The 13,760-nt window shown below is 42.1% G+C and overlaps 1 protein-coding gene across 1 annotated transcript in view; it reads left to right on the top strand.

Annotated features, from left to right (window-relative positions):
• Positions 1–564: 564 nt before the first annotated feature.
• Positions 565–13,760, top strand: part of SPOP (speckle type BTB/POZ protein) — a gene marked incomplete at its 5' end in the record, with an annotated part of 78,633 nt that continues 65,437 nt past the window's right edge. Inside the window, 1 exon segment of the mRNA NM_001133421.1 lies at positions 565–680.

Consider the following 13,760-nt stretch of genomic DNA (forward strand, 5'->3'; position numbering starts at 1 on the left):
GGATAGTCCTTGTTTTTGTTTACAAGTGCTAAATTTTAAAAGTTACCTAAAAGGGTCTCTAGCATCATCATAAAGTCCAAAAAATATTTTACTGACAGGGCTGGCTTTTAAAAAATGAGTTAATACATATAAGAGTCGTTGGTACGCCATAAACTGCTTGCAGACCTAAATCGCTGTTGTGAAATGCCTTTAACTGTTACGTTGTCCACTCCGACCCTTGGGCTTGCCACGCCTCTATTTGGTCCTCGCACCTCGCCGCGGGCTCCCGCGCCCTGCACGCGACCCCCTCCAAGTTCCCGCCTCTTTTTACTCAGGCCCCTCCTTCCTCTCAAATCCCCGGGCCCTGGCTTGGCCCCGAGACGCATGCGCACTAGGGAAGGTAGGCGGAGTCTTGAGGACGAGGGAGGAGGAGCAGGGAAACCCAGGGAGGGGAGGGGAGGAGAAGGGAGTAAAGGGGAGGAGGCCGTGCGGGGTGGGGTCTGGCGGTACGCGCTGGCTGCGTCGACGTGCTGACGCCATGACGCCCCGGCCGGTGTGTGTCGGTGTGTGTGTGTGTGAGTGTGCGCGCTCCGAGTGTGTGTGTATTTGTGTATCGGCGGTCCCGCAGGTCCCGGATGTTGCGGACAGTATGAGGCGAGCGCAGGGGGACGGGGACCAGCAGCTGTCGCCGCCGCTCTCAGGTGAGTGGGGGGAGGAGAGTCGAGGGAGGGGGTTGTCCTGTCGGAGTGGGGGGGGGGCACCTCCCTGAAGAGGTGACTGACCCCCACTGTCCGCCCGCCCCCCGCCACACACATATACTTTCCTCAGTCCCATTTCCTACACCCAGATTACGTGGCCTGCGAATGCCAGAGCCGAATCAGCCGTCCCTTCTCCCTATCTCAAGCATTCAGAAGACACAAACGCGCCCCCTGCCTTCAGCCCCCCCCATCATTTCCCAGCCCCATCCCCCTTGCCAAATAGTGAGCTGTCGCCTGCGGCGAGATGGGTGACTGCGCATGCGCGAGTGTGAACGCACTCGAGCTGCTTCTTCGCTGCCCCCGGGGCGCATGCGCATCGCGGTGTTGCAGGGACCTGCGGGATAAAGAGCCGGTGGAGCACGAGTCCGCTTTCTTCCCAGGCTGTGGGCTAGACTTGCTGCCAGATAATGAGCCTGTTGCTCCTGTCCAAAGGGGAGAATTTAAATTATGTGAAAGACTTAACGGACAAAGCGCTATTCTCATCTGGTGTTGCCCTAGAGACTCCCAGGCTACAAACGCCTCCCAGAGCCAGCGTGTCCCACACTGACCCTTCTTTTGAAACTGTCACTGCATCTTCTAGTTCTAGGATTACTTTTCCATTCCTATACTCCCATCGTTGTGCTTGTACCTTTTAGTACCAACTTACCCTAAATTTAGAAGTAGGTGCTCCATCCCATCACTTACTCTGGCAGGGGATTTTGGAAGCCTTGCTAAAGAAGACTAAGGGTCATAAAAGAAACTGAGGCATTTCATTTTAGTAAAATTCTTAATTCGCAGAACTAGATAAGAGAGATAAAGGGCACCAGCCCTATTGCTTTGTGTGACCTATTTGCCTTTTTTTTGGTCAAAGATCTTCCTTAGCACTTTTCATTTTATCTGTACCTTATTGGTGCTCTGTGACATGAAAACAAATCTGAAAGCAATCTGAAACTGTTGGTGGACAATAACTTATTCAGTGGAGGTTATAAGTAATGTGATGTTTCTTTCACATTGGCAGATAACAAAAAGAAATGTAAATAACGAACTTTGAAGTACAATAGTATTTCAGTGATCTAGGACCTGGGTTTTCAGTTAGCGATTATATGTGGCCCTTTTTCTTGGATACTTTGCTGCTTCTTACCTCTGCCATCAAAACATAGTGAAGAAAAGATAAAATCTTAATAGCAAAAGGTTTTCTAGATAACATTGAAATGAATAGCTAAATTGTTGTGGGGAGGGGAGTGCGAGAGGAGGGGCATTTTTTGTGTTTTTCAGTTCTCCTTGCCAATCCCGTCTCCTAGCTGGATAACTGGGAAGGGACCTATTAGTAAGCCTTACTTTTAGTTCTCTTTAGTTTGTATTCTTTGATGTTCTTCTCTCCAGGCTTTTTTGGCTGCCACTGTTAACTCCAAAACCGCATGTTCTTGGGCCTTAAAGTATATGTATTTTTCACTTCCCCTTTTAACCCTGGCCCTTACAGGGTTCAGCTGTCTTTTGTGCTGTTTCCTGTTGCCATGGTTACAGTTAGACCCAAGAGATGACACACAGGGAACAGAGGAATTTGGGGTGCATATACCTGGGAAAGAGCTGGAAACTCACCTTTTTTTCCTTTTTTCCTGAGGGGTAGAAGTTATTGTAAGACTACCCCACCCTTAGGGTTGGGGCAGTTGCTATCCATTTGGTACTTTATTGATTTCTCCTTTTAGAGCTCTTCATAGTAGCTAGTTTGGATTTGGAGATGTTTACTGTTTCCTATGTCCATACTTAGATATTACTCAGGTAATATCTAGAAGTGAAACTATTGTAGTAAGTGTCCATCTTCTCAGTAGGTTTCAGCCATTAGGATGCTTAGATTTTTTCTTTTTTCCTTTTTTTTTTTTTTTTTTTTGAGTTGGAGTCTTGCTCTGTCACCCAGGCTGGAGTGCAGTGGCGCGATCTCAGCTCACTGCCACCTTCGCCTCCTGGGTTCAAGTGATTCTCCTGCCTCAGCCTCCCGAGTAGCTGAGATTACAGGTGAGTGCCACCATGCCTGGCTAATTTGTGTTTTTTGTAGAGTTGAGGTTTTGCCTGGTGGCCAAGCTGGTCTCGAACTCCTGACCTCAAGTGATCCACCCCCGCCTTGGCCTCCCAAAGTGCTGGGATTACAGGTGTGAGCCACTGCACCCGGCCTGATTTTTTCTGGAAACATTTTGTCTAGTTGAATTCTCGGAAGCCTCATTTAAAATTTTGATGGCATGCAATGCTTTTAGATTAAGACGAATATTGTTAAATAATTCGTACTGGTGCAGAGCCTTTTTTAAGAAATCATTGTTTAAAATGGGTTAACACATGTACATACATATGAAACAAAATTCAAAAGGTACACAAGAGAGTGAAGTCTTTCTTTTCTTACCGTCCTCTTTTTATCCATGAGTTCCCCTTCCCAAAGGCAACAGTCTTGTTTATTCATCCCGAGACAGTATATCCTTTTACAAGCATATACACCTATATATTCTTCACATTTTTTGTTTTTGTTTGTTTTACACAATAAGACACTATGCTCATTCTGCACTTTGCTTTTCTCACTTTATTTATCTTGGTGATCATTCCATGTAGTAAATACAGTCCCTCTTCCTTTTTGAAAGATGGCAGATAATTCCATTGTGTAGATGTACCATCATTCAGCCAACACTTTTTGGACATTTAGGTTGTTTCCCGTGATACAATTAATTCCTTGTATGTACTTATTCTGTGTACATGGGTGTCTGTTGGTTTAAATTCCTAGTGGAAGCGCTGGATCAATGGGTGTGCATTTGTAATGTTGTTAGGTATTACTAAATGCTTTCCACAGAGGTTGTATGAATTTATATTCCTGCCAGCAGTGTGAGTCTGCCTGTTTTCTCACCAACACTGTTATCAAAATTTTTGATCATTTGTGCAGTCTTTTATTTAAGATTTTAAAGTTCATTATGTAATTTGTTAAGCTTCATTTCACTGAAAGAGTTGCGTATAAATACCTCACTGTTTTGCAGATTGGGGGATTTTGTTTGAAAAATAATGTCATGAGAACAAAGTCATATGTCTGGATAATAGCAAATCCATGACAATGCTAGGAAGACATAGAAAACCTATATTCCAATTTCTTCCTTTAACTCTTAGATGCTAGTTTCTCTGTTAGATATTCTGTAAGCCTGTAAATGATTTATGATCTCCTTTTGATAGCTGTGACTTTAAATTGTTTATCCAAGTGAACTGCTGTTATTCTGGTGAGAAATTGAAAAGCTAATCTAGTTAGTTGAGGTCTGCTCTCTTGGTACAGAATACTGGTACTAGCATTTTTTAAGTCTGCTGATTGCAGAATACTTCACTATGAGCTTCAAATAAATAGAAAATAATTAAATATGTCTGTACCTGAAGAGAACTTACAGTCTTGTTGGAAAACCTAGAAGAAATGGATAACTTTCTGGACACATGTAGTCCACCAAGATTGAACCATGAAGAAATAGAAAACCTGAGCAGATCAATAATAGTGAGTAACGAGATTGAAGCAATAATAAAAAGTCTCCCATCAGAGAAAAAGCCCAGGACCTGACAGCTTCATCGCTGATTTCTACCAAACATTTAAAGAAGAACTAATAGCAATTCTACTCAAACTATTCTAAAAAGTTGAAGAGAAAGGAATACTTCTTAAACTCATTCTATGAGGCCAGCCCTACCCTGATACCAAAACCAAAGATGTAATCTTTTTATTTATTTATTTATTTTTTTGAGACCAAGTTTTGCTGTTGTTGCCCAGGCCGGAGTGCAGTGGTGCAATCTCGACTCACCACAACCTCTGCCTCCCTGGTTCAAGCTATTCTCCTGCCTCAGCCTTCCTGAGTAGCTGGGATTACAGGCATGTAACACCACGCCCGGCTAATTTTGTATTTTTAGTAGAGACGGGGTTTCTCCATGTTGGTCAGGCTGGTCTCGAACTCCCGACCTCAGATGATCTGCCTGCCTTGGCCTCCCAAAGTACTGGGATTACAGGCCTGAGTCACCACGCCCGGCCCAAAGATGTAATCTTGTTGTAAAGCCACACCTACTGAATATAGAAAATAATAAGAGAACAATTAGAAAACAGAACTGAAACAGTAATACACTGTGTTCCATGCTGAGAGGACCTTGTGAAGACATGATTAAGGATTAGAGGAGAGTTCATTTGGGAGGCCTTCCTGGAGGAAGTGCATTTGGAGCCTTTTTTTTTTTCGTATAATGGTTTAAGTGAAAAATTTTAAACATACAGAAAAATGGAAAGAATAGTACAATTATCACCTTTATATCCATCACTTAGATTCAACAGTTGTTCACATTTTGCTATATTTACTTTATGTATGTGCATATTTATTTATTTATTTTTTTTTTTCTGAGACAGAATCTCGCTCTGTCGCCCAGGCTGGAGTGCAGTGGCATGATCTTGGCTCACTGCAAGCTCTGCCTCCTGGGTTCATGCCATTCTCCTGCCTCAGCCTCCCGACTACCTGGGACTACAGGCGCCTGCCACCATGCCCGGCTAACTTTTTGTATTTTTTAGTAGAGACGGTGTTTCACCATGTTAGCCAGGATGATCTCGATCTCCTGACCTCGTGATCCACCCGCCTTGGCCTCCCAAAGTGCTGGGATTACAGGCGTGAGCCACTGCGCCCGGCCATGCATATATATTTAAATATATAAATTTTTGTATTGCAAACATCATGACATTTACCCTTAAATACTTTAGCTGTATCTCCTTAAAGCTTATAATATTGTCACAGTTAAGGCAATTAACAGTAATTCTCTAATACCATCTAATATCCAGTTCATGTTCAGATTTTCCCAATTGTCTTGAAGATGACACTTCTTTTTTTCCTCCAAACATATCTCTTTAGTCTCTTTAAATCTAGAACAATTTAGAAGCCACATGATACTGTTTTTTGGTTTTTTTTCGCGATGGAGTTTCACTCTGTCGCCTAGGCTGGAGTGCAGTGGCATGATCTTGGTTCACTGCAACCTTTGCCTCCAGGGTTCAAGCGATTCTCCTGCCTCAGCCTCCTGAGGAGCTGGGATTATAGGTGCCCACCACCACACGTGGCTAATTTTTGCAGTTTTAGTAGAGACGGGGTTTCACCATGTTGGCCAGGCCAGTCTTGAACTCCTGAACTCAAGTGATCTGCCTGCCTCGGCCTCCCAAAGTGCTGGGATTACAAGCGTGAGCCACCATGCCTGGCCTCATGAAACTGGTTTTTAAAGAGCCTGAGCTGTTTGTCTTGTAGAATATATCACTTCTGGAATTTTCTGGTTATTTCTTCGTAGTTTCATAAACAGATACTGAGCTCTAAAGGTCTGATTAGATTATCGTTAAACATTTTTGATGAGACTACTTTGTACGTGTTTCTTTGCTCCTCGCTGCATCATAGTAGGAGAAACATAATGTCATAATGTCCCACTATTAATGATGCTGAGTTTGTTTGATCATTCAAGGTGATAAATACCAGATTCATTTGTTGTAAAGACAGTTTTCCCCCTTTGTAATTAGTAAGTTGTCTGTGGAGTGGTGCTACTTTGGCATTGTACTGTTACACTTCTCCAGCAACATTTCACCTCATGATAATGATCTTTGCCTAAATCAGTTAATTCATTGGTTTTTGGAAATAGTGATTTTTCTGATTCTGTCGTTTCTTTTACACTGATTAGCTTTCAGTCTTCTGTAAGGATTTTCCTCATCAGTTAGGAATAAATTATGATTTTTTTTTTTTTTGAGATGGAGTCTTGCTGTGTCTCCCAGGCTGGAGTACAGTGGAGCAATCTTGGCTCACTGCAACCTCTGCCTCCTGGATTCAAGTGATTCTTGTGCCCCAACCTTCCAGTTAGCTGGGATTACAGGTGCCCGCCACAACGCTTGGCTAATTTTTTGTATTTTTATTAGAGATGGGGTTTCACCGTGTTAGCCAAGATGGTCTCTATCTCCTGACCTTGTGATCCGCCTGCCTCGGCCTCCCAAAGTGCTGCAATTACAGGCGTGAGCCACCACGCCCAGCCAATTTTTGTGTTTTGAATAGAAATGGGGTTTCACCATATTGGCCAGGCCAGCCTCGAACTCCTGACCTCAAGTGATCCTCCCGCCTCTGCTTCCCAAAGTCCTGGCATTACAGGCATGAGCCACTGTGCCTGGCCTAAATTATAATTTCTACTAAAAAATTGAGGTAAATTCTTAATTTTTTTTCTTTAACACTTTTCTGAGTAAGGAAATGGTACAATATCATCTCTAATGGTGGTAAATGAGTTTTTTTTTTTTACTCTCATTGTTTTAGTGTCATGGATTTTAGTTTATTCTGTTTTACCAACATTACCTTCTTTTTGATGCTCACACTGTCCTGTATTTGGCCTGTGGGAGCCCTTTAAGCTTGGGCTATGAGTGCTTCCTTGCTTTCTGTCACAAGAAGTTCCTAGCTCACTTTATATTTTTCCTGTCCTAGATGCAGAACCCTTACCTTACCCTTACCTTTATGTATATGACATTTTCTTCCCTTTCAGTAAATTATGAGGTTGGTGCAAAAGTAATTGCTGTTTTGTCATTTAATGGTAAAAACCTCAATTACTTTTGCACCAACCTCTAATAGGTTATTTGTCTACCATATGGAGCTTCTGGAACCAAATTCTAAAAACTAAAGGTGCTTTAATTTTAACTTGATGTACCTAGTGTTTGACTCACTTCTGTGTCACTGGCATTGCTGGATTCTGGATGTTAGAACTCACAGCTTCCTTGTCTTGAATATTCTTCGTGAAAGGCTGTATCTCTGAAGAGAGCATTGACCACCCCCTTGTCCCCACCTCTCATGAGCAAACTTGTTTTTTTCTAAGATGAAAGGCACACAGAATAAAATTTAGAGGTTGAAATTGTGTGTTTCTAAGCTTTGGGATGTGGCGGTTTTATTATTATGTAAAAACATCTGTGCGTCTATGCACAAGTATGTCTTCCCTTTTCCTCATCTCTACACAGAGTGTTATGTAAGATTATGCTGTAATCGCATTTTTTTATTACTAGATTTTCATCATAAAGAAGTGAGGCAAATTGTTCTTAATTAGGGAAAAATTTCAGATAGGCCGTGAACTCTGATATCTAGCTGTCTTAACTCAGGATCTGGAACAGTGCCCAATCTGTGGCTTTCTGTCATGTACTGTAGACTCAGGAGAAAAGTCAGGGCAGCCACAATGTTTTCTGAAAATTCATCACATTAATAAAGGTTAATACAAATGAAAGATACAGCAGAACTGCATTCTAAAGTGGGTTTCAGGGTGGACTAATTCCTGTCTTAGCAAAAAATGTTTTGTTAGACTCCTACAATGTAGTAGTATTTGAGTAATCTTACTGATTTCAGGTTACTCAAAGCCAGACAATAATAGTATTCTGATATTTATCTGAAATTCATATTTCAGTTTCTTTTTACCATTTTGTCATATTTACAAGGTTATTCTCAACCTGGTTTCATAACAATACTGGTCCCAAATTAAATCCTGGTTGTATATTCAGGGAAGCCCACCTGTTTCTTGTGTTTGTTTTCAGGCATAGTGAATCTCTCCGAAACGCTATTCTGACACATTTGCCAATAAGACCTAGTAGCTGCTTTTATTTTTGTTTTTGAAAAGCTCCCATTACAGGAAAAAGAAATTCTAAAGTATACATTCTTGAGGAAATGCTTGGGCTGTCATTCTTCCAACTATGATCATGTTTTAATAGAACTGGCAAGGAGTTGCCTAGGTACTCTATGACAGAGCTGGTCATGCAGCTTTGGGAGAGCTGGATATAGACCTTAGGGAATTAACCATTCAGACAGCAACACCTTCTTGACCATGGAGACCTTTATTCTTGACTTTTGATTTTCTAAAAAGCTGTTAGTGTAAATCTCCTTGCCATGTCAGTAGTTCTTTGAAAGCCTCTAATCTCCCCCATCTGTATATCTATTTATTTGTAAGAGGAAAAATGTATGTGTGATCATTCATCTCCTCAAATTGAGATTTATATATTCCTTTACTTGATATTTGGAAACAGATAACCATGTAGAAATTTGCTGTAAATAAAAATGACAGTTTTTCAGTGAACATCTTTTATGCTGTCTTAATTTTTTTTTTTTTTTTTTTTTTTGAGACGGAGTCTTGCTCTGTCATCAGGCTGGAGTGCAGTGGCGTGATCTCGGCTCACTGCAACTTCCGCCTCCCGGGTCCAAGTGATTCTCCTGCCTAAGCCTCCCGAGTAGCTGGGACTACAGGCGCACATCACCACGCCCAGCTAATTTTTGTATTTTTAGTAGAGACGGGGTTTTACCATGTTGGCCAGGATGGTCTGGATCTCCTGACCTTGTGATCCGCCCACCTCAGCCTCCCAAAGTGCTGGGATTACAGGTGTGAGCCGCCACGCCTGATCTTAATTTTTTAATTATAAAATATCTTAGGCTGGGCGTGGTGGCTGATGCCTGTAATCCCAGGACTTTGGGAGGCTGAGACGGGTGGATCACCTGAGGTCAGGAGTTGGAAGACCAGCCTGGCCAACATAGTGAAACCCTGTCTCTACTAAAAATGCAAAAATTATCCGGGCATGGTGGCGGGCGCCTGTAGTCCCAGCTACTTGAGAGGCTGAGGCAGGAGAATCACTTGAACCTGGGAGGCAGAGGTTGCAGTGAGCTGAGATCGCACCACTGCATTCCCGCCTGGGCGACAGAGCAAGACTCATCTCAAAAAAAAAAAAAAAAAAAAGGCTGGGCGCGGTGGCTCGCGCCTGTAATCCCAGCACTTTGGGAGGCTGAGATGGGCGGATCACGAGGTCAGGAGATGGAGACCATCCTGGCTAACGCGGTGAAACCCCGTCTCTACTAAAAATACAAAAAATTAGCCGGCCATGGTGGCAGGCGTCTGTAGTCCCAGCTACTCGGGAGGCTGAGGCAGGAGAATGGCGGGAGCCCGGGAGGTGGAGCTTGCAGTGAGCCGACATCGCGCCATTGCACTCCAGTCTGGGTGACAAGAGTGAGAGACTCTGTCTCAAAAAAAAAAAAAAAAAGATATATATGTGTGTGTGTGTATATATATATATTTGTCAATATGTATGTGTGTATATATGTATGTCTTAAACATACAGAAGAATATAAAGAATATTACCGTGCATATACTTATCACCCAGCTTTATAAAATCTTAACATTTTATTATATTTGCCCCCAGATACTTTTTCTAGTGAATAAAACATTACTGAAATAGCAAAGCCTTAGTGTACTCCTATTCTCTTCTTCCCTCCCTCCTCAGAGGTAACACCTATGCTGAATTTGGTGTTTATAATGTTCTAACTGTGCTATAATCCAATATGTACTATATACTCCAGTCAATACCATTCTTTACCTTAATATTTTTGCTTAGTATGTTTTTTTGAGATTTATTTATGTTGATACATGTAACGAGTTCGTTTTAACTGATGTTTAGTATTTGGTTGTATGAATATGCTGTACCACAATTTATCCATTTTCTGTTTAATAGACATAAGGTATTTCCAGTTTTTTATTATTACACATAATAAACAATCTTTTTATTGTGGTAAAAAACTTAATATTAAATTTACCACCTTAACCATTTGTAAGTATGCAGTTAGTAGTGTTTAGTATATTCACATTGTTATGCAACAGATCTCTAGAACTTTTTCATCTTGCAATACGGAAACTCTGTACTCACTAAACAACTTCTTGTTTCCTCCCACCCCCAGGCTCTGGGAACCACCCTTCTACTTTCTGTCTCTAGGAATTTCACTACTCTAGGTGCCTGGTGTAAGTGGAATTATACAGAGTTTGTCTATTTTGTGACTGGCTTGTTTCGCTTAGCCCAATGTCCTTAAGGTTCATCCATGTTGTGGCATGTGCTAGGATTTCCTTTCATTTAAGGCTGAATAATATTCCATTGCACATTTTGTTTATCCCTTTATCTGCTGATAGACACTTGTGTTGTTTTTACCTTTTGGCTATTGGGAGTAATGCTGATATGAACATGAGTGTACAAACATCTGTTCGAGACCCTGTTCTCTTGGGTATATGCCCAGAAGTGGAATTGTGGATCATGTAATTCTATTTCTCATTTTTTGAGGAAACTCCATACTGTTTTCCATAGTGGCTAAACCATTTTATATTGCCACCAACAGTTCACAAAGGTGCTAACCTCTCTGCAGCCTAACACTTTTTCTTTTTTTCCTTTTCTTTTTTTTTTTTTTTGAGATGGAGTCTTACTCTATTGCCTAGGCTGGAATGCAGTGGTGTGATCTTGGTGCACTACAGCCTCTGCCTCCCGGGTTCAAGCGATTCTCCTGCCTCAGCCTCCCAAGTGGCTGAGATGACAGGCGCATGCCACCACGCCCAGCTAATTTTCGTATTTTAGTAGAGACAGGGTTTCGCCATGTTGACCGGGCTGGTCTCGAACTCCTTACCTCAAGTGATCCGCCCGCCTTGGCCTACCAAAGTGCTGAGATTACAGGCGTGAGCCACCGTACCCGGCCTTTTTTTTTTTTTTTTTTTTTTTTTTTTTTATGGCTCTGGATATCCCTTTTAGGGCAATACTTATTTTGTTTAAAAAAAAATTTTTTTTTGTGATAGTAGCCATCCTAATGGGTGTGTTTTAATTTTTTTTTTTTTTTTAAGACAGCATTTCACTCTTCGCCTAGGCTGAAATGCAATGGCATGATCTCGGCTCACTGCAACCTCTGCCTCCCAGGTTCAAGTGATTCTCCTGCCTCTGCCTCCCGAGTAGCTGGGATTATAGGCTTGCGCCACCATGCCCGGCTAATTTTTGTATTTTTACTAGGATGGTGTTTCACCATGTTGGCCAGGCTAGTCTCGAACTCCTGACCTCAGGTGATCCACCCACCTTGGCCTCCCAAAGTACTGGGATTGCAGGCGTGAGCCACCATGCCCAGCCCTTTAATTTGTTTTTAAACTTAATTTTATCTTTTATCAAACTGAGTTTTAGATTTGTTTTGTTTTTTTGAGACGGAGTCTTATACTGTTGCCCAGGCTGGAGTTGCAGTGGTGCGATCTTGGCTCACTGCCACCTCTGCCTGCCAGGTTCAAGTGATTCTCCTGCCTCAGCCTCTTGAGTAGCTGGGATTACAGGTGCCCGCCACCACACCTGGCTAGTTTTTGTATTTTTGGTAGAGATGTGGTTTTACATTGTTGGCCAGGCTGGACTCAAACTCCTGACCTCAAGTGATCTGCCTGCCTCAGCCTTTCAAAGTACTGGGATTACAGATGTGAGCCACTGTGCCTGGCCTTGAGTTTTAGATTTTCATGCAATCAGATTTATTATATTGTTCCTATATGGGTTTGTGTGTGTGTGTGTGTGTGTGTCTTCATGAAGGAATCCTCCCCTATATGGAGGTAATGGTTTCATCTTATATTTTCTTCTAAAAGTTGTAAAAGTTTGCTTTTCACCTTTAGGTCTCTAATCCACCTGGAGTTTATTTTGATGTTTCGTGTGAAGTAGAGATCACTTTTTTTTTCCATAAAGATAACCCTGAAATATGGATCCAATTTTCTTTCCATAAGGATAATCTAGTGACCAAGCATCCTTTATTGAATAGTCCATCTGTTCCCTACAACTTTTCTAATGCCACTTAAATGTTTACATATATAAGAGTTTGTATCTGTATTTTCTCTATTCCATACCATTGGTCTGTTTGCCTATCTTGTACTACACTGCCTTAATTCTCATAGTTTTATACTAATTGTTTATATTTGATAGGGCAAGTCTCACTCCCTTGTTCTTTATTTTTCAGGCTTTCTGTCATACTGGTATTTTTTTTTTTTTTTTTTTGAGATGGAGTCTCGCCCTGTTGCCTAGGCTGGAGTGCAGTGGCGCTATCTCACTGCAGCCTCCGCCTCCTGGGTTCAGGCAATTCTCCTGCCTCAGCCTCCTGAGCAGCTGGGACTACAGGTGTGCACCACCACACCAGGCTAATTTTTGTATTTTTATTAGAGATGGGGTTTCAGCATGTTGGCCAGGCTGGTCTTGAACTCCTAACCTCAGGTGATCCACCCGCCTCAGCCTCCCAAAGTGCTGAGATTACAGGCATGAGCCATCGCACCTGGCCAGATTGGTGTGTGTGTGTGTGTGTGTGTGTCTGTGTCTGTGTATATATATATAATTTTTTTTTGCTTTTTTTGTGAGACAGAGTCTTGTTCTGTCGCCAGGCTGGAGTACAGTGGTGTGATCTCGGCTCACTGCAAGTTCCGCCTCCTGGGTTCACGCCATTCTCCTGCCTTAGCCTCCTGAGTAGCTGGGACTACAGGCGCCTGCCACCACGCCTGGCTAATTTTTTTGTATTTTTAGTAGAGACGGGGTTTCACTATGTTAGCCAGGATGATCTTGATCTCCTGACCTCATGATCCGCCCGCCTTGGCCTCCCAAAGTGCTGGGATTACAGGTGTGTGCCACTGCGCCGGGCCCCAAATTGGTATATTTTAATGAAGCTATTTGTTGTCCAAAATATATTCACATGATATATAATGGACTTTTCCTAAAGAAAAGAAAAATTACACCTTCCTTATCTAGTAACTGATCACTTGTTTTGAATGAGCCTACAATTTCCATTCAACTTTTAGTTTTGTTGGAGTGATTTTATATAGGGATATCTTCAAATGGAAGGGAACCTTATTATAATTTGGTGTCTTGTATAAGGATACCAAATAAAACAGTTTGGGTAAAAGCATCGAAGTTGTATGGTGTCAAGGCTTCCTTGATCATAAGGAAATGAAACCTATTCAAACCAGTTCATATAAAAGAGTTTCTGATGCCACATGCAGGGTTGAAAAAAACATAAGCCAGGGAGATTTATCTAAAGAAAAAGGGAAATAGCTGTTGCAGAATCTAAGGAAAAGCTGAACAACCAAACCTCAGAAAAGTCTGGAACCAAAACAGTAGCAGGGTCTTCCGCAAGAGTTTACGGACTCTAGTGTTCTGCTGTAAATAGGCTTTAGTCTCCATGAGGCATAATTCAGATTCCTGGGGGAGATTTGATATGGTCA

Source organism: Pongo abelii, chromosome 19 (genome assembly GCF_028885655.2).
Source record: "Pongo abelii isolate AG06213 chromosome 19, NHGRI_mPonAbe1-v2.0_pri, whole genome shotgun sequence".
NCBI lineage: Eukaryota > Metazoa > Chordata > Mammalia > Primates > Hominidae > Pongo > Pongo abelii.